Here is a 19,689-nt window from a genome sequence, read left to right as displayed (position 1 = left end):
CAGCTTGCTCTATTCATCCATATTGAACCTTTTTTTCTTCGCAAAGCCAAGAAATGATACGTCATACACACCAAAAATAGTTGCGATACCTCATTTCGTTATTTTTAGACACCTAATTTTGTTCTCATTAAGTATTTATACTTGTTTTCCTAAAAGCTTTCAGAGCGATGACCCGCCACTCGTAAACGATTACGTATCAGCTACCTGCCCACATATTTTACGAATTGTTTTACGATATAAAAATATCTGTGACATTTACAAATGTTCTACAATCAATTGCTGAGGCAGCTGAACATCGAGTTAACAATTCGATCAGACAGACGCATAGTTTTTATTCGATGCAAGTATTTTTATTTCAGATACGAGTACGTTGCTCGGTGGCAATGCTTTCCCAAAAGATAAAATGGCAGTAACAATCGTAACACTTAGCAAAAGGCATCGGGACAAAGCGACGTCGGACGCCATCGTAAGGTACGCTGACTCAGCTGTGAGTGCTAGCACCCGCCATATTGGATTTTTATTTTTTAAACTGCGAGCATAGACAAACGATTCGATTGAGTTCGGATACAATTTGTTTTTATTGCATTAGCTATTGGGATATTTGGGAATTGTTTGGAATTTTCTTCGGGTTAATGGCTTGTTTGTTGCTTATTTAGATTTGTTTAATGTGCTGGGTATTTGTATATGTGATTTTGATTTTGTATATGATCGCTGTTGAGGATACTGAAGAAGTTATTTATTCATTTTTTATATTTAATGTTTTGTTAATATAAATGACTTACGTACTTACCTATATTTATTTAATTTAGTAATCCATTATAAGTTTTACATAGTAAGTAAGCACTTGCTTCTTTAGCTAACAATTAATATTGAATGTGAATACAAATTAAATTAGTCAGATAGCCATGTACGTCAAAACTCTTTTTATTAGGGAAGCCATTTAAGCAGTCCGGTAGGTCGACTTACAAGTTACATTTGATATTCAAAACAATTTGAATTCACGTGAAACAATACAATGCCGAGACCCGTTTCTTTTACAGCAGTAATTAATACTTAATTAAAATACTAATCACATTTGAAACACACGGTGAGCCAAAACATGTTCAGGTCATAAATCAACGTCACGCGGCCCTCGAAGCTTTAAAACAAAATGAAAATTCGCTAAAAATCCGCGGCACAGTAAAAATCACCGCGAGAATTACGCCACGAACTTTTTTAATAACGCTCTGGATTCAATCTCAATCGAAAAATACGTAACAAAAAAATCCTCTACACAACAGTAAGAAAAATGTATAAACATGTTAGGGGACCGGTTCAGGTACGCCATTTTTTATTGAATTGAACACCTATGCCCGAAAGGGACGCTCGTTTCCCTACCTTTTCATGCGCAGCAAAAACCACAAGACGCAAACGGGACGCACACACAGCCCGTCTCGCTCCCCCGGCCGCTGCATTCATGAGGACAAAGAATAAGTAGTAATAAAGACGTGACATTCGTGCAGATGGTTGATAAAACTTAATACTTGGCAGTTTGTTCGCTCTTCGGCTATTAAAAGGCTACGAACAGATACGTTGTTACACGCTCTTTAGTTCTCGAGACTCATGAAAACATTAAAGGAAATGGTTCTCTCCAGCGAGGTCGTATATTGCCTACCATGTTGGTGGTATCGGCGAGTCTTTTTACTTTTGCTATTGGCGTGAAATTGGAGGGAAAAGAAAATGGCAAACATTCAATGTCTCAATTTAACTCCGAAGCAGTGAAGGCGAACCTGATTGCGTTCAAAGTATCTCAAATGTTCGGAGTTACGACACAAATAAAAGAGTTCAATTATTTTAGGCGCGCCTAATTTTTATCGTTGGGCCGAGCGTTTGGATTCCAGTCGAACGTTTTTAAATGACAAATGCTTCGTGATCCATCTGATTCGGCTTTCTCGGCTTCGAGTTATTCTGTCCTCTCGAACCAATTAATGAGAGAGAGAACCGATATCCCCGTTCCCTTTCGAAGGGACAAGTTTGGGCTCCAATTTTTACCTGATGTTATTACTAGCGTTGACAGTGGTATTACAAGGGTCGCAAATGTGCGCGACACTTTTGAAATATCCTTAATGTTATTATGCTCTGATGACGCTTTATAGGATTTATGAATGACGACCACTCTCAAAATACTTTCTCACGTTTACACGGGGCGATAATTCTATAAAATAAAGGTTGCGTCAATATTTTGACTTTATATGTGATCGAATTACAACCCTAAGTAGCGATTACGCTTTTGACGAGTTACATGAATAGACTCCTTGTAACTAGAGTTTTTATAGGTTTAATACGACTAAGCGAAGGAATAACTCGTATGACGCACGGATTTCCACTTTTGATGACGCCAAACTTCTCAAATGAGTTCTGGAAAACTGCTTCAGAGCCGATTCGGGAGTCATACGAAACTCGTAAAACCCGAGACTTGACTCACCACCGTTTTGTAATCTAACATAAATGAACGATCCTGTCGCTGTTATCGTTACATTTCTCCTTACACGCAAATCCCGCCGAATTTATAAAGGGAAAACTCAGTACGTTGCAGGTTTCTGGGTGTGCAAAATCGTTGGCTTGTTACCACAGAATGTTGGTGGGGAGGAACTCGTAACGCGGCGAAACATAAATCGATCGTTTGTTCAGCTGATTGCTAGATTGAAAACCTCGCTTTTTGCTCTGTAATCTCATCAGCTTACAACCTACACAATCGAATTCTAGCAATTTTGCAAACTTTTTTATATCTAAACTCTTTTAATACCACATGCTATTACATACCGTGTCAGATGGTTTGATTGACAATATATTTGTCCAACCAAAAGTCTATAATTCTGAAACAATTTGGTCCACAATAAACTTTCAACTTGAGGTTGTAACGGGATCTAAAATTATTTCCAAGGCTCGCTTCGAGACAATAAAATAGGTTTCTTATAACCATTCTGGCTCGGGGCTATCCAGTAATGTGCGTAACTTCCTTACGCGGTCCTACGGAACTTGGCTGCAATAAAACAATAAAATGTAGCAAAATTCCCAGGATTGCTGTTCGTACCATCCCAAGGTGGAGAAAAAAGAATAAACAGCTGCTCAGACTCCTATAACTTTACTTAAGTCTAGGTAACGCAGCTAAGTATAGTTGACGGGGCTTAGAGCAACTTTGCCCGTCGCTCCAAGGGACACCCAAGTGATTTAATGAGTCTGCTATTATAATATTGATTGTTGCAGTAATCAAGGGTAATATCCTAAGCGATTTGCTAATACTACACCAGAAACGTGCAGCCTGTTCTCAAATGAGTTAAAATTATTAGATATTGCATTTTAAAATAGTCGCCATTTGTAAAGCCTGAAGGCAGTTCACCTTTTCTGAGTCACTATTGAATGTCATTAGTGTTTGAATAAATAAAACAAAGAAGACAGCTTAGTTAAAATGAACTCTGTTTAATTTCTTAAAACCACATGAAAAGAGAATTTAGGTATATTAAGTTTAATGTTGTGGTTTTTAAACTGACTTCTGAAGAGATTAAAAAAAATGTTGGAAATAAAAACGAGTGACTGATGCAAACATCAAAAAGAAGATTGTAGTAAAAAGAAACTAAAAGCTTTGAATGGACATAGTTTACTTAATTACAAGCTCTTGACTTCTTGATGGGTGTTTATAGACACACGTTGGTTGAGAAAATTCTGTAGACTTGACACCCACAGTGGGTGGGTGGATATTTAATACTTTTGAGTATTTGATTCTCAGTTTTTTGGAAAGACATACGCTTTTGCGAGCTACAGAGAATTAGCTCGCTTACTTCAGATCATAATAATCATGACAAGCATAAAAAAATTGTGCTTACTTTTCATATTATTTCAACTATTAAAAAGGAAAGAAATTTACAAAATACCGTTAGTGCTATTTATTAACAGTCTTGAAATATATTGCAAGGAGTTATGAAACACCTAAAATTCCCACGAGACATCTGAAGTATCGTTATATTAAGCTCAGATGGGATAAGTTTTAAAAAGCAATTAGTCTATGGTCTAAGAAGGTTAAAGTACTTACTCCACTCTATATCCTTTGTAATAAGTACTACCTACTCAAAAACTTTTAATTGGTCAGGAATATTAAGAATTTGGAATTATTTACGTATTATAAAAAAGAATTCATTTAAAGCTAGAACATAATTTAGGTCCTTAAGAATTCTTTGTGACTAAATACGTAGCAAAAAGCCACTTTACTTCATCTGAATGACTCACCACCAGGATTTTAAAGAAAGCTACATTTTCCACTCGATACATACTGAAAACATTACGTAAAGCCTTGTTCATAAGGTTTAAAATCGCATAAACAGCTACACACAGGCACTTCAATGCATCGCCGTTATTTCTAACAGAATGGATTCTTAGTAATGACTTTTCAATATTGTACCTTTAATGTTAACAAAAAAATAGGTTTTTACCTAGTAGAAGTCGCTTACAAGAACTATTCTATTCTTAACGATACTTTTGACCTCTCTTTATGATCTTTTTAACGTTTGTTTCACATTCAAGTTTAAAAGCATTCTTGTAATAACTAGATAACTTAATAGCAGGAAACTATTAACGTCGAGCTGGTAGGCATTAAACATTGACAGATGTGTCATATCTGGACTGACAAGTTAATCTTGGTGACTTAATCTATGTCTCAAACTGATGTAATTATCTCATTTCATGAGCGATTGTTAGACTTAATATTAGGTGCTAGCTTTCGCAAATGGTTTCACATGCGCCCCGGCCAACCTATTTCACGCGCTCGGATAAAGAATATTTGTTCATCACCACTAATGGACTCTCATTTCTAAATAGTATTCTTTTCAGTGTATTTTCTCAGCAGTATAGCCTAATAACGTACATTCAAAACGTCTAAACACCGAACGCATAAACCATGTGGTCTTTAAAACTATCAATCTATTCCGATCACGCGAAATTGACAGCAGACTTGACTCCTAACATGACTGATTGATCTATAGCCATAAAACACAGCACACGCGTTAAATGACGCGAGATGACGACTCATTGGTTACTTAAAGCTTAGTTTACACTGTGGTACAAATGTCAGAGAGAAATTGTCTATGGTCGGATCATGGTTAGTCTGTTAGCGGCCTTAAGCACGTGCTTTAGCAAAGATAGCCTATTTTTTATAATAAAGTCAGGCGTTTAGTTAATGCGGATTTGATTATTCATTTTTGCCTCTTTCTATAAAATATGGCCGTTTCACAAGAACGTTCACTTCAACAGTTATTATTTTTTAAAGGAGGAAGTTTCTATTGCCTAGTAATAAATAAGACGCAATTATGTGGTTTATAAAGTGTGTCACAGTCTAAACCAAGCTTAACACATTAACCACTGTTTTTCATCAGTCACAATGGCTTTTCAATTTTAATTAATCCGTTGAGAAGCAAGATGGCGACAAACAGTCTTATTATCTGTGGTCGCACTTACCATAACTGACCGGTAACGATAACTGTCGGTCCAGAATGTTCTTACTGTTAAATGTCGATGATAAGTTGATGGTTTATTTAGATTTAACTTGAGTGTCCATGCTTTTGTTGGGGAGACATTATGGAAGTTTTCGGAAGGTAAATGTCAATAAGTAGGTCTAGAAAGGAAAGTAAATATGAAGTAGCTACCTACAACATACTTTTTTGGGTCTCAAAGTTAAAAAAAAAATACATGACTAATATTAAAATTTACCTGAAGCGGCCTTTTCAAGCAAGAATCAATGGATTTTCGAACTGTTTAAATACCTATAAAAAATCACAACTTGATAGGTCCTACTATAGATATTATTGCTTATAATGTGAGTCACTTCGATGTTTTTCAATGAAAAGGGGCTTTCAATAATAATGTACCTACCTGGGTAGTTACCCGAATTATTTTCGTAAGTACATACTCTATAATCAGTATTGAACTTCCGATAAGAGTAAACTAATACAAGATAAATCGTCAATCAACAATACTTTTGACAGTCAATTATTACAAATATTGATGTAGGTCTGTTATCAAACAATTTAGAAGCTCTCTATGTATGTCAATGATAAAATAAGTCCAATACCTATTCTATTTTCTCTGTCAAAACATTTTTTTAGGCCTTATTAAAAACTTTTTGGTAAGCACATGGCAAAAAAACTGTCCCCGTAAAAGAATTTGTAATTTTTTAGAACCAGTTAATGACAGGCGGTTTTCCCTGAGATACGGAAGATTACACAGGAGGTAATACATTCAAGTATGAATAAACAACAAAACAAAATCTAATCTAGTAAAGAGTCTTCTGATTTACAATCCACGTACCCACTTACTCAATGAAAATTCAGAATCAGAACACAAACATCTGCAAATTGCAAGCGGTATCTCCATTTTATTTTATTTTCCTTTTCCCGTTGGCACGATATCAAAACAGGCAATAGCAATACAATTAGAGAAAATGAGTAATTCCAAATACAATAACTACATAAAAGCGATTTTATTTTTTACTTGTTGAAAATGAGTCATAAACTTGACTCCTTAAGTTGAAAACGAAAACATATTTCGTCCTTTTTCGACCGCTAGACGCCAAAGTAATTTACAGTCAGCCTACTTTCAAAAGAAAATTCTTATAATCCAAAAACGCACCCCAATTGAACAGTCGTAAATTTTAAAACCATCTCGTTATTAGATTAAAAGGGAAAAGATTTAGTTTTGAATTATAGCAAAATATTTTTCTGTGGACGTAGAAATTTCCAAATAAATTGGATGTTTTCTAATAAATTAGGTTGAAGTAGTTTAGTGAGTGAAAAATTCAATTTTTACGAGAGTTTTTTAGGTTTAGGTACAATTTGAAATATTAAAGTCAGGTCCGATAGCATTTTGGTAATATAATTTGCATTAATACTACCTTTCAAAAATGCAACATGTATCCAAAACTAACACCAATATATCAAAAAAAGAACATAGACAAAAAATGACAGGTCGCGTCAATCGTAAAATTCCCGCGCAAACGTAGGATGGAACCACAGACTAGGAACGCAGCTCACGTTTTTTCCCTAGTCAATTAGCTCACGGCATCGGCAACGCACCATAGACCCAGGCGACATATGTCAACATCTGTTTTATAAGTACCGGTGTGACACGCACGTTTCCGGACTTAGATTTTTTATGCGGTAAATGAACACCCGAAGGCATTAACTCGAAAAACCACGCGACACGTGCGTTCTGACGCCCTAAAATGAAATGGTGATAATATAAATCTATGTGCATTGTTTTTGGCTTTGGGTGCATTGTGAGGCTGAGTAGCAACTGTGTTCTTGTGTTTTGTAACAAAAACAATGTAAGCTTAAGAAAGGGAAATTCCATGAGTAGATACCTATCAAAGTTTTTTTTTTTTTATATGGGCGATCTTTATTTGATAGATTTGCAAATTACATAACTCACACAAAAGTTATAACTTATTCCGATAATATGAAGGAGCAAACATGGTAGTTTTACATTATTCATTTCAGAATCCGTTTTACAATCTTGCTATAACATTTCACACATTCCAATTTCCATATTTTTATTGTTTTCCAGACCAATATTTATTATAATTCGATATTGACAACTTTATCTTGCATACGACCGCCACGGTACAGCCTTTACGACTTCGTTTTACGACTAAATCAACGGTTTCATCTTGTAAATTGTAACCCTTAAATTGTCTATAAAATAATGTTATCCGATGTAAGTATTCAAATTTGGATAATAAAACAGAATATGAAACCACTGTTGCTTGTTAAACTTCTACGAACCGATAAAGTTCTCGTGTTCATCACTATTCACGATTTAGTAACTTTTAAGCACTTCACTAATTCGTTATCGTCACATCTCTAGAGAAATTACAAATGTCATAAAATTCCCGCCTCAGAGCGTGTAGTGTATCGACAGAAATAATCGAAATGATTAAAATCAGTGCTTAATCAATGCTTATTTGTGCATAATATTGTTTAAACAATAAATTATTGTTCACGGAAAGTTAAATGGGTTGTTTGTGATGTAAATTACGTGCCGTTTTAATGTCGAAGCATAACATTAGTGTTCAAAATGTTTGTGATTACCGTTTCAATAAAATCAGGTTAACAAAGCTATCTATTATGTTGTTTCGTATAATTAGCAGTAAAGATTCACCAGTAAAACGTAATACCGTGCCTTCCGTGGTTACAGCTCATTGTTTTGCCATAAGTAACGCCATCTATCGGGCGGGTGAATTAAATGGTGAGCTTACACCATAATAAAATATTTCGCTGAACTCGCTAACTTAGTTTGTGAGGTGATTTCATTGTTTTGTGTAACTGTTCTTCATAGTAAAGCTATTCTAATAGTAAGTCATAAAAGCTTTTGCGTTTGCGTTGATACGAAGGAATACTATGCAGAGGTGGATACCATTTGTTTGACATTATTTAGATAGTTGAAAGGAAATCATGAGGCAAACACACAATAATGTAAATGACTGAACTTCAATACTATTAATGTGATCATTTTGACATTAAGCTTTCGTGTTCCTTCGACTAAAAAGCTCGGTCACCGTAACTAATCTTATCTATCCTAATCTGGCCGAGTAAGTATTCATAATGTTCATTCGACCATAAAAAAATTGTTATTAACACAATTATAATCGAATCGTCGAAAATCCAACAACAAAAGTTATCAAATGATCGTTAAGTGGAGCCGGGTGGCGTGTAGCATCAAGTTGTACCGTTACACCAAGTCGCCTAATTAATACTCGCCCACTCGAGCCTCGGCCGGACTCGAACCCGTTCGCAGGGCTGCAATGTTTACTGCACATTGCACGCCGCGCGCATCTACAATGCAAATCCACAAACACCATCCACAATCTGCTATTCAATATCGACGCATTACAAGCCTGAGCTTCCTCACTCGCATACCCACTGAATCAAGACTATCGATTTAACTACACGAGGGTCGTAGAAAGAATTCCTTACAACAATGAGCCGGTGTAACAATAAATACCTTAATGATATCCCGAGATCGGAGAAAAGGCGTCCGGCGGCGGCAGGCGGAACCCGTTCCACAGTTTTCAAGAGAAATCCTTCACTATAACATCTCCAACAGGCAACATCACAATATGAAATGGCACAATCTCACACGAGCACTACAATAATAGGAATCCACAGCACTGGTTTGGTTATGGTACAAAAGATGTTTTTTCGTAACACAGCGCGGCGAATACACTCTCTCCGCGAGATAACCGACGCGCACGGCAGCCGGGCACGAACTGAACTGGTTTTGCTGGGGACGCGGGGTCGCGGGGAGGGGTGGACGGGTGCGTTTGGTTCGGTTTTATGAAAATATTTCGTGAGTAATGCACGTGTTATGTCGGCGAGTGCGTCGGCCTAGAGCGGCCTCGGATCTTTGATTGAAGTGCAGTGTACGCTGCGATAGATAAAGATAGTAAAAATCCCAACGTGTCGTAGTGGACGCGCTTGCCCGCCACACGAGATGTGAGGTCTTTGTCTCTTCCTACGCTTTCTATTCGATAAAGGCTGAAGTACCCGGGCTTAGTGCACGTTGCATTTCTATCTACAATCAAATTTACAACGGATTGCTACTCGTTCGATATTAGGTTTCATATCGTACCTTCATTATTGTATCTTTCAAAGCATATTGCATCTATAATTCAGTTGATCAGAGCATTGCCCTAGCTGGCCAGGTCGGGGCTAGGTTTTGTTTGTAGCGAGTATTTACAATTCTGTTTTATTGGAATAACGTCGACAGCCTTTCAGAATTGTCTATTTGTCTTCGTAATTGTCCTATAATAGGCATTGGCTTCTACCGGACCTATGAATAAATTTTTGTTTACGTTCTCAACTGGATTTAGAATGTGAATTGTATTTGTATAAGCTAAATGTTTAGTCATTAGACTACAATGACCATATCTGGGATATTGGAGTTAAAGAGAACTTGGTATACAGTTACAATCCATTTATAAAGTGCAATATAATTCTGTTGTTTCAGTTGATTCGTTGGTTCTGCAATCAAGCCGGATTACAATCTCTAATCAAGATCCACTATCCTCACTCATGGAAGATTTTTGCTGACGCCACATGCAAGCGCGGGTTTAACATTGTATACGCTGAACGTTAATTTAAAAGCAAAATGTCCGCTTAAGGCTAGCTAGGAGTTTTACGATATTAATAAACCCCTATTAGTAGACAAGATGGCGCTTGGCGGTAATTCTGAATTATGGACCAGCGTTTAGTCGACATTTTAAATTGCCTCCAATAGGTCGGCGCTCAAAATAGAAAAAAAGAATAGGGTCCGCCGACCGGATCAAATCCTTCAAACGAATGCATAACAGCGAGTGGTAAACAGACGATAAATGCATAAGTTTTTACATGTCCAAGTCTAATGCAATCGGAAAATAAAGCTGCATTTATTGACATTGGTGAAAAATACGTAATTTATGTATAAAATATTAACAATGGCACAGCGTTGGGGCATGATTGAAACGTGAACCGTTTACCGACGTTATATTCGATACATTCAGGATATAAGCCTTATTTCATGTACCACCTTTGTGGTGTTCGCTGTATCGACGTAAAGTATTTAAATAATGTACATACGTATGCTATTTATTACTACCCTCGCTGGCAGGTGCACTGTACACGTTGTTAAATTAAAATATTGGTTTTGAATTCTGATTATTGCGAATGCTTTTTGTTTCAATTCGAGTTCGCTTCTCTCAATATCTTGTTTTGTGAGTTATTTATTGTAAATTATAGTTTCATTATTCATTATAACTTCACAAAGGGTTCTCACGAGTAACTTTATACTTTCCAAATTGTGTCTTTGATGGAGTTATCCATTTCAAGTCGTTCTGCAATTTGCAAACGAAAGAATTCTCCAACAATAAAATGATTGGATACACACGCCCATCTGCTTACGAAATCTTTTAAAGCTCTTTACGATAATGACTTTCTTTCAAGCGTCTTTACGACATTTATCCCATGAATTTGTCGAAATGACCTACCTCCTGAAACAAGATCGGCTGATCCGCTGAAATTCTGCCACCGGCAATCCGCTGACAAAATCTTTGTAGTCAAAGCGGGTATTTCTATAAAAAACGCATTTTCTGAATCGCCGTGTGGCCCTTTGAAGTTAATCCCTGGATTTGGGTTCACCGTTACAGGAGATACCTCCGCGTTCACTGAGTGTGTTTGAATGTAAATGTTTACCGTGAACAATTTGAGCGTACTTTCTCGGCTGGATTAGTTGGAGCCCCGTGCGTCGGCGGTGCGGGTCTGTGAGTGAGGGTCGGGGAGGTCAGGTAGCGTTGGTTGCGTGGTGTTGCTGTTGTAGCGCAACTAGCGCCGCCCCTCGGACTGGCGTGTAATTACAACTGGCGTGGTGAAGTGACGTCGCCGCGTCGAGACGACATCGAGTGGGTCGTCAAAAACTCGAAAATCGAATTGGTTCGTTCGTTATTAGTTTTGTTCGTTATTGCATACGCAGTTTTATGGTTTATGGTTATGTATTGCATGCTCTATGGTCCGTTACAAGTTACAATGTAGGCAGCTACTTCTTCCCTCGATGTTGGAATTAAATTAGAGGTGAAGCGTAAGTTTACATTTCAATGTTGATTCAATTTCCATATCGTAGTGTACCTTCGCTGCTGCTCTGCGGTTTATGATTCACTATAATGTCTATCATACATAGGTACATATATTTACAATTGAAAGTACCTAAATAAAATAAGAGTGTCTACTTTTTTCCAGGTGCAGGCAGTACTTCCCACTGGACGCGGGTGAAATAGCGTCGAAAAGCTAGTCTTCAATAATATTAGCCAGCGACGTTACATTGTTAACCTCATTATAATAATTTTTCATTATTAAAGTTTGCATAATAGCAAAGTTGACTTTAAGTTTAAATGAACCGTAACGCCCGATTATATCTACTTCACTGAAACTTTTTTTTATTAAATCATCACTTAAGTTTTATTCTTAGAAATCGTCCCAAAATTAGGGACACGAACAAAGCTCATCCAGTAATCATAAAATAGGGACTTAATATAATTTCACTTGGGAAAGTCAATTTCATTTTAGTATTCCAAGTCTTTATTCAGAATTAAAACTTTGGGACGTTTGGTTAGTCGTAAACTTTCAGTGTGTCCCGAAAAATGTCGTAAAAAATACCATACAATGTTTTGTAACAACAAAGGGTACATACACGGAATAAAGAAAGATGGGCAGAGATGCTATAACGCAGGTAGGTCCGGCGCCTTCTTCTAGGTCAAATTCGTACGGTAGACGTGATCAAAACGATCAGTTACGCGTAAATTAACAAAACGTTCGGGATTTTTGAGACATCTATCAACAACAACATCTACAAACATGATCGGGTCCAAAGAAGTAACACAACAAACAAAGAAGTAACAGTAACGCTCTTCGTCCTCCGCTCACCCGCATTTTGGGTCTACTTTCTTAGGCGATTTTCCGTTATGGCACCTCCGCTAGTCATTTCGCTCTCCATGGGTGCATATGACATTGATATTTTGACATTCTTCTTCAGGGTAAAAAGGATGAACGGGTTCTTAGAAGATGATGTTAATATTTATAATCTTGATATATTTTATGTTTGAAGCTTTCTATCGTTATGGCTTCCGTAAAGAGTGATGCTTGTAGACTTCAGCGTTTATAAGTTTATAGGCGCTTTTATTGATTTAGTTCTCCATAAAATCGTTAGGTGCTATACTTTTATTGCTATGCTTTTTTTTAAGTGTAGTTTAATGATTTTGAATTAGTACCTATCTATTACAAATAGTCACCAGTTAGGTAAGATTTGTCTGGCACATAGGTATAATCTGTATCCAAGTTTATCACTTTCGAGGATAAATAAAATACTCTGAGATCAAAAAAATGGTGGTGGTGGCCTAGTGGGCAAAAACCAACTTTTCTAAGTTTGTATGTACTTTCTAAGTATACATATCTTAGACACCAATGACTGTGTTTCGGATGGCACGTTAAACTGTAGGTCCTGGCTGTCATTGAACATCCTTGGCAGTCGTTACGGGTAGTCAGAAGCCAGTAAGTCTGACACCAGTCTAACCAAGGGGTATCGGGTTGCCCGGGTAACTGGGTTGAAGAGGTCAGATAGGCAGGCGCTTCTTGTAAAGCACTGGTACTCAGCTGAATCCGGTTAGACTGGAAGCCGACCCCAACATAGTTGGGAAAAGGCTGGGAGGATGATGATGATGAGATCAAAGAAATAAGAAATATTTTAGTAAGAAGCGCTCAAATAACTTATGTAAAAGGTTCTATGCATAACCTATACCTAGGCATATAAAAAGTCTAGTCATACAAAATTAAAGTAAGCAAACGTTTTCAAAAGGTGTAATTCTAGAAAAGTACTTGAGCAAAAAATATTTTTGCACCAAAATGAAATCCAATATCAACCAATAAAGTGAATCGTAAAAAGTCTATATTACTTTAATACGGAGGATTTGGACCTAGTAGACCCGTTGGCATGGAAACAATAATATATGGAATAAATATCTGCTTATGTACTTACCGAATTTCCCTCTCTTAAGCTTACATTGTTTTTGTTACAAAACACAAGAACACAGTTGCTACTCAGCCTCACAATGCACCCAAAGCCAAAAACAATGCACATAGATTTATCACCATTTCATTTTAGGGCGTCAGAACGCACGTGTCGCGTGGTTTTTCGAGTAAATGCCTTCGGGTGTTCATTTACCGCATAAAAAATCTAAGTCCGGAAACGTGCGTGTCACACCGGTACTTGTAAAACAGATGTTGACATATGTCGCCTGGGTCTATGGTGCGTTGCCGATGCCGTGAGCTAATTGACTAGGGAAAAAACGTGAGCTGCGTTCCTAGTCTGTGGTTCCATCCTACGTTTGCGCGGGAATTTTACGATTGACGCGACCTGTCATTTTTTGTCTATGTTCTTTTTTTGATATAATGGTGTTAGTTTTGGATACATGTTGCATTTTTGAAAGGTAGTATTAATGCAAATTATATTACCAAAATGCTATCGGACCTGACTTTAATATTTCAAATTGTACCTAAACCTAAAAAAACTCTCGTAAAAATTGAATTTTTCACTCACTAAACTACTTCAAACTAATTTATTAGAAAACATCCAATTTATTTGGAAATTTCTACGTCCACAGAAAAATATTTTGCTAGTTGTCTTTCAGACCAGATTGTACCTACCTCTATATCCTGAATGAGAGTCAGTTCAAATTTTCACAGATGATGATAGTTATACTATTGTTGCCGTTATACCAATAAATAACTGAAAACTAGAATGAAGGAAATATTTAACAGGACTCCTGTATAACAAAGTACGGAAACTTTCATGTGCCGACTTTAGCCGGTTTTTTTTGTGCCGTGATGACGGTCCTAGCAGGCCTCTGTCACTCGACGTACTTGCGCGCCATAAATGCCTACCGCTCGCTGGGTTACCGGTAGCCCCACGCGGCTCAGGGCGCACAACAGTCACACGCGCCGCGCGCGCTCCAATGTTATTATTTTTATTTCGTGGTACGTTATGCTGTTGGTTTTTATTAGGTTGTTTAAGCTACCTCACAAACTGATGGATTATTTTGAGTTGTGTTGGTTTATATGCGACTATTGTAAGATTTAGAAACATTTTATATGTATGAACTTATCTAGTAATTCTAATTTTTTTTTAATAAATTAATACTTATCTACTTTATGATTTTAACAACAGAGATCATTAGGTACTTATTTTACTTTAGATACCTACTTAGTTATATGAACTGTATTGTGAGTTTTGTAGCTCAAAACACATCTCGAGTGTAAGTAGGTATAGTTCTGGTCCAACTTAATGACGACTCGGAACATTACGTGTTTCGCTACGCAGAAACCAATTTTAGGTATGTATCAACACTCGACGGAGTTGCACCATATGGGGTATGGCACTTGTGCTCGAAAAATAGTTGGAAACCGCCTTTGATTTTGACGAAAGCTTTACTTAAGTACTTACCTATGCTTACGTATTAGGTAATATTTAGTAATATGTACCCATACTCCATTTTAGTAGGCAATACAATAGTTAACTAAAGAAAAATATTCTTGACATTACTTTTTATTTAAAAACTCAGTTTTAAAAAAGGCTATCTTAAAATAAGCGTAACTTTGTTTTCCTACTTAAATATTAATAAATTGTAAGAAGCAACCCTAAGCACGGCCACGGCACGGTTGCGGTCACTGAACTGTGCGCTATCGCATTGGAATAACAATCAAGCGCTCGAGCTTTTAAGGTTCATTTTATAACGCAGCTAGGAATTTGTAGGTAGTTGGGGAACTTGTAGGTGCTTATAACAGTAGGTATGGACTTTTTTGTATGGAGTGATTTATCTGTTACGTAGTAACTATTATATAATCTGTGGTCCTAGTATGTAATAGGTCACATAGTTGCACATGCAATTTCCTTCATACAAACAAACTAATAAGTCTTGATAATATTGCACATGCGTTTATCTAGTCCTATAATTATAATAAGACTATCATGCATTGACAATATGATTAAGTAGGTATCTAAAAATATCAGTAGGTATGCGCGTGATTATTATGTAGAAAATAATTGTAGGTATATCCCGCAGATGGATAAAAAGTCGTAGGTATTATCGATGTGCGGAAAGTTGTTCCCTCGGTATGTGGTCTAAACCACGGGTATGTATGGAATAAAAACGTTCGACTTATTAAGACGTAGAACACAGCAAGGGGTTTCAGAGGGTTTAACGCATTTGGTGCACTTCTCAACTTGTACACCATGCTCAAATGATGCACTTCGCAAAAGGGGCACTTTTCAAGTTGATTGGAGATTCGGATTCATTTTTTCTAAAAATGAAAGATTTTTTTTTGTGTACGTAATTTTCTTAAAAATAAACAAATCAACAAATGCACCAGTTGAGCATGGTGTACAAGTTAAGAAGTGCCCCAAATGAGTCAAACCCGTTTCAGATACAATCCATCTTGTAACTTTATTAAACACGCAGCTTTCAAATAAAATCTAAGTATTCGCACACGTTTGTGAACTAAATTAAAGCGGAAATAAAACAAAAATTTTCGTAATAAAATAAAAATAACACTAGTTTACAGTACATTTGTTGCCGGGATTTTTTAAGCTGTTGTTGACTACTCATATTTAACCATATTTGAAACTATTAGTAGTTTTTTTTTATCAGCTCTAGTTTTTGAGATACAGCTAAGTGCGGTTTAAAGAGAAAAAACGTGTATTTACCTTAAAGAATATTTGTTTAAAAATTATATTAATTGTTAAGTTCCAAAAAACTTGACTTTAAAGCTCTTCTCTTATGTGTAGACTTTGGGAAATGGCGTATCAGAGACCAGCAATAGTCAGACATCATTTAAATCCCAGAAACCCTGATAACGTTCTTCCATGACACGTTAATCTTGATGCATAGGTACGTTCTCCCTGCTCTTCGCTCATATCTCCTAAATTTTCCGGAAATCTGTCCAGATGACTGAAGAGGAAGTGAGTTTATGCTCAAATTGCATCCCATATCTCTTAATTGTAAGAGCAGGTCTTCGACAAGTTCAACATAATTTTCATTATAATTTTTCAAAATTCAATATAATTTTTATTCTCTGAAAGTTCAGGTGAATGCTGCACTGGACGCTGAACACATGTACTACTTCGGTTTTGCCATTTAGCTCGATTTTTGGTGTTTAAGCTGTTTATGTTCACGCTACAAAAGTAAGAGTCGTCGAGATGATTTTTCGATTATTTCCAAATAGTTCGTGTTTTAAGTTTAAAAGTACTTCTTTTACCACTTTTCCATAATCTTAAGTATTCAACGCACGATTTACAAACACGATCAGGAGCCCAAGATTTGTCATTTTTATCCAACAACATTCCAAAATATAAAAAATAAGTATTTTTAAGCGTCTCTGATGACATTTCTACTCTTCTCAAACACATATTTTCCACATAAGTAACAAACATGGTTTGGATTGTTCAAACAACGCCTCCTTGAACTACTCATGTTGTAAAAACTTCACATATTTGTATAATTACACTAAAATACGTACTTTAGCGACTGAAAAAGGTTCAGAAAAGAGAAAGTCAATAACAAGTAAAGTCGAGCTACAAAAAAATTTTTGCGGGTGTAATTAATAAAAACTAAACATAAGTGAATGTTACCAACCATTAAATCCACGGCAACAGGCAAAAAGTTTGATTTTGTAAACTAGTGTAATTTATTAAAGTAATTTCACTTTTATTACTTTAATTTTACACTTAAACAGTTGGCCGTTTTCAGCAATTACTCAAAATGAACTCTAGTTTCTTATTAACTTTGATGTTTTTTAAGTAGTGACTTAAAAAAGCTACTTAAATAAAATGCCACATTTGTTATATTTTAATTGTAAAAAACAAGGTTATTAAAACAAAAGCATTTATTCGTTAGCTTAGTACTAATTACCTTACTTATGTTTTATGTTATATTTATTTGGACTTTTTAAAATATATTTGTTTTTAAATATTTACATTTGGAGCTGTCACATATTCAGAAAAAAAAAATCCCCAATTTTTTTTTGTAGGTATATTTATTTTATTTATTTATTTTATTTAACCATTTATGTACACAGTAAAGACACACGAAAGAAAAGTACAAAGGTACTGCTTATTTCTAAAGAAATCTCTTCCAGTATATGTCATCTTGCAAGTCAGTCTAGGAGGCTGTTTACTGTTTAACCGAACTACAGTCTACTACTACTACTATAGTCTTTGCCTTGAAGTTAAGTCCTCCAGCCACTGAAACGTATAGTATAGTATAGTATAAAAACATAAATGCATCTTTTTATAGAATCAACATTGACCTGCATTATGAACATAAATATTATATTATTAACGTAATTACGTTATCATGAGGTTTCCGTATTTAACGTAGAATTCCATCAATCAGTTGTCTGTTCAATGAGTTTCAATATAATTTAATCTTATTGCGGTTACCTTCTAGTTATTAGCATAGTTACTTTGATAAATAAATTAATATTACTCTAGTGTAGTTAATTTCCAAGGTTGAGATAGATCAAGTGTGAATATGTAGTTAGAATGTTGTGAATACAAATAAACAGTAAATGAAGTCGTTAAATACTGTAAGTTTTTATCTTTTCCTCTAATGGATATTTAGATAGGTTAAGTTATTAATTTGCATCATCATCATCTGTTAGTGTTTTATTTTTTTTGTCATGTTGTTTATTCTCACCCTAAATCTTGCATACCAATGTATGCTAGTATCTCTTATGTAATTCAATTCTCCATTTATATTGTAATTAATTAATGAACTTCTAATCATTGTTTATTTTTTTCCATAGTTTTGACTGGAGTAATGTTATAAATATTATACCTACCTACTCTGTAACTTTTGTAAATGTTGTGCATACCTGTAAGTGACATACTTACCCTGTAAACACATCCTTATGAAACTAAGCAACTAAGCTTAAAAAAAATACGATTGCTACATCAATTTTTTTTGGGAACAGCTAATTCAATTGCATGTCTGCCTACGCTCAATTAACTATTATTCACTAAAACACCCCCAGATTGTCTAACTAACACCTACTTTCCAAGTTAATTGATATTAAATACACGTTTGTCAAACTTCCAAACTTTGCGAATGAACAGAATTATGATTTGAGAATTCAATTTTGCGATTCATGTTTAGACTTCAAGTTTTAGCTGTCAAGTCTTCAGCATGGTTATGAGGTAAATTTTAAGATAACACAGCACCTATAGATATTTACATACTAAGTTGGCCAGAGATATGTTGGTACATAAGCGATTTTGTCATTAAATGTCAACAGAAAAAAATAGATAGTTTAAAAGACAAAAAAACACGCTTTGAGCACGCACAATTTTTTTTTGATTAATTGCATTTTTGACGTTTCTTAGCTAGTCATGTATTGTCATCAGAATTCAGAGCGTGTGCAAAATTGCATCTTAATCGAAGACCGGGAAGTGGGTCAAATCAAGATTAGAAGATTTTTTTATAGATAGTTACAAGTGAAGCTAATATAAGCGTGTTAAAAAGAAAATCACGACACCTGTACCTAAAGCAATTTTACTCTATAAGTACTAGCTACATGTCTAGTAGTACCACAGACTTAAATATTAATAGACTAGACCATAAAACCGTTTGAATAGATCCCATCTCAATACAGACTTAGCATACTAAGATTTTAACATAATACCTAAAATGTACCTCTATGTCCTTTAGACAACCTACGGTTCTAATTTATCTAACCACGCGACAATGCTTGCAAAGTTTATCGGTAGCACGTTATAGGGCACCTAGGTCGTCTCGATAAGGTCAGTAGACTGTAGAGCATTGTTTATTGGGCTATTGGACCAATTTCAGTGTTATACTGGGAATTATGGAGAGAAATAATGTATGAATAGACAGGCATTCAAGATGACTGTACCTATTTTAAGAATTATTGGGTCTAATTGAACACTTATCGTCTGTTAAACTTTTTCTAATTATATATTGCAGTTCGCTTTCGGTGTAACTGGATGCAGCTGAGCACCAATGGCTTACATGATATATCTGGACTTTTCAACTCAGTTATCCGGGCAACCTGATGCCCCTTGTAAGAC

General features: G+C 35.8%; 1 protein-coding gene across 8 annotated transcripts in view; it reads right to left on the bottom strand.

Moving 5' to 3' along the window:
• The window catches only part of LOC124642564 (latrophilin Cirl), a 301,465-nt gene extending 292,126 nt beyond the window's left edge, over positions 1-9,339 (bottom strand). Inside the window, exons 1-2 of one of the 8 annotated variants that reach the window (XM_047180997.1) lie at positions 9,028-9,335; positions 1,378-1,448 (exon numbers count right to left, since the gene is read on the bottom strand). The gene's annotated coding sequence lies outside the window, so the exon portion shown is untranslated. Of the gene's footprint in view, positions 1-1,377; positions 1,449-9,027 lie in introns of all 8 variants that reach the window. The other 7 variants (XM_047181001.1, XM_047181002.1, XM_047181003.1 and 4 more) reach the window with 7 other exon arrangements.
• Positions 9,340-19,689: the final 10,350 nt, after the last annotated feature.

Source organism: Helicoverpa zea, chromosome 25, assembly GCF_022581195.2.
Source record: "Helicoverpa zea isolate HzStark_Cry1AcR chromosome 25, ilHelZeax1.1, whole genome shotgun sequence".
NCBI classification, from domain to species: Eukaryota; Metazoa; Arthropoda; class Insecta; order Lepidoptera; family Noctuidae; genus Helicoverpa; species Helicoverpa zea.
This window is presented reverse-complemented; position numbering and strand designations above follow the sequence as displayed.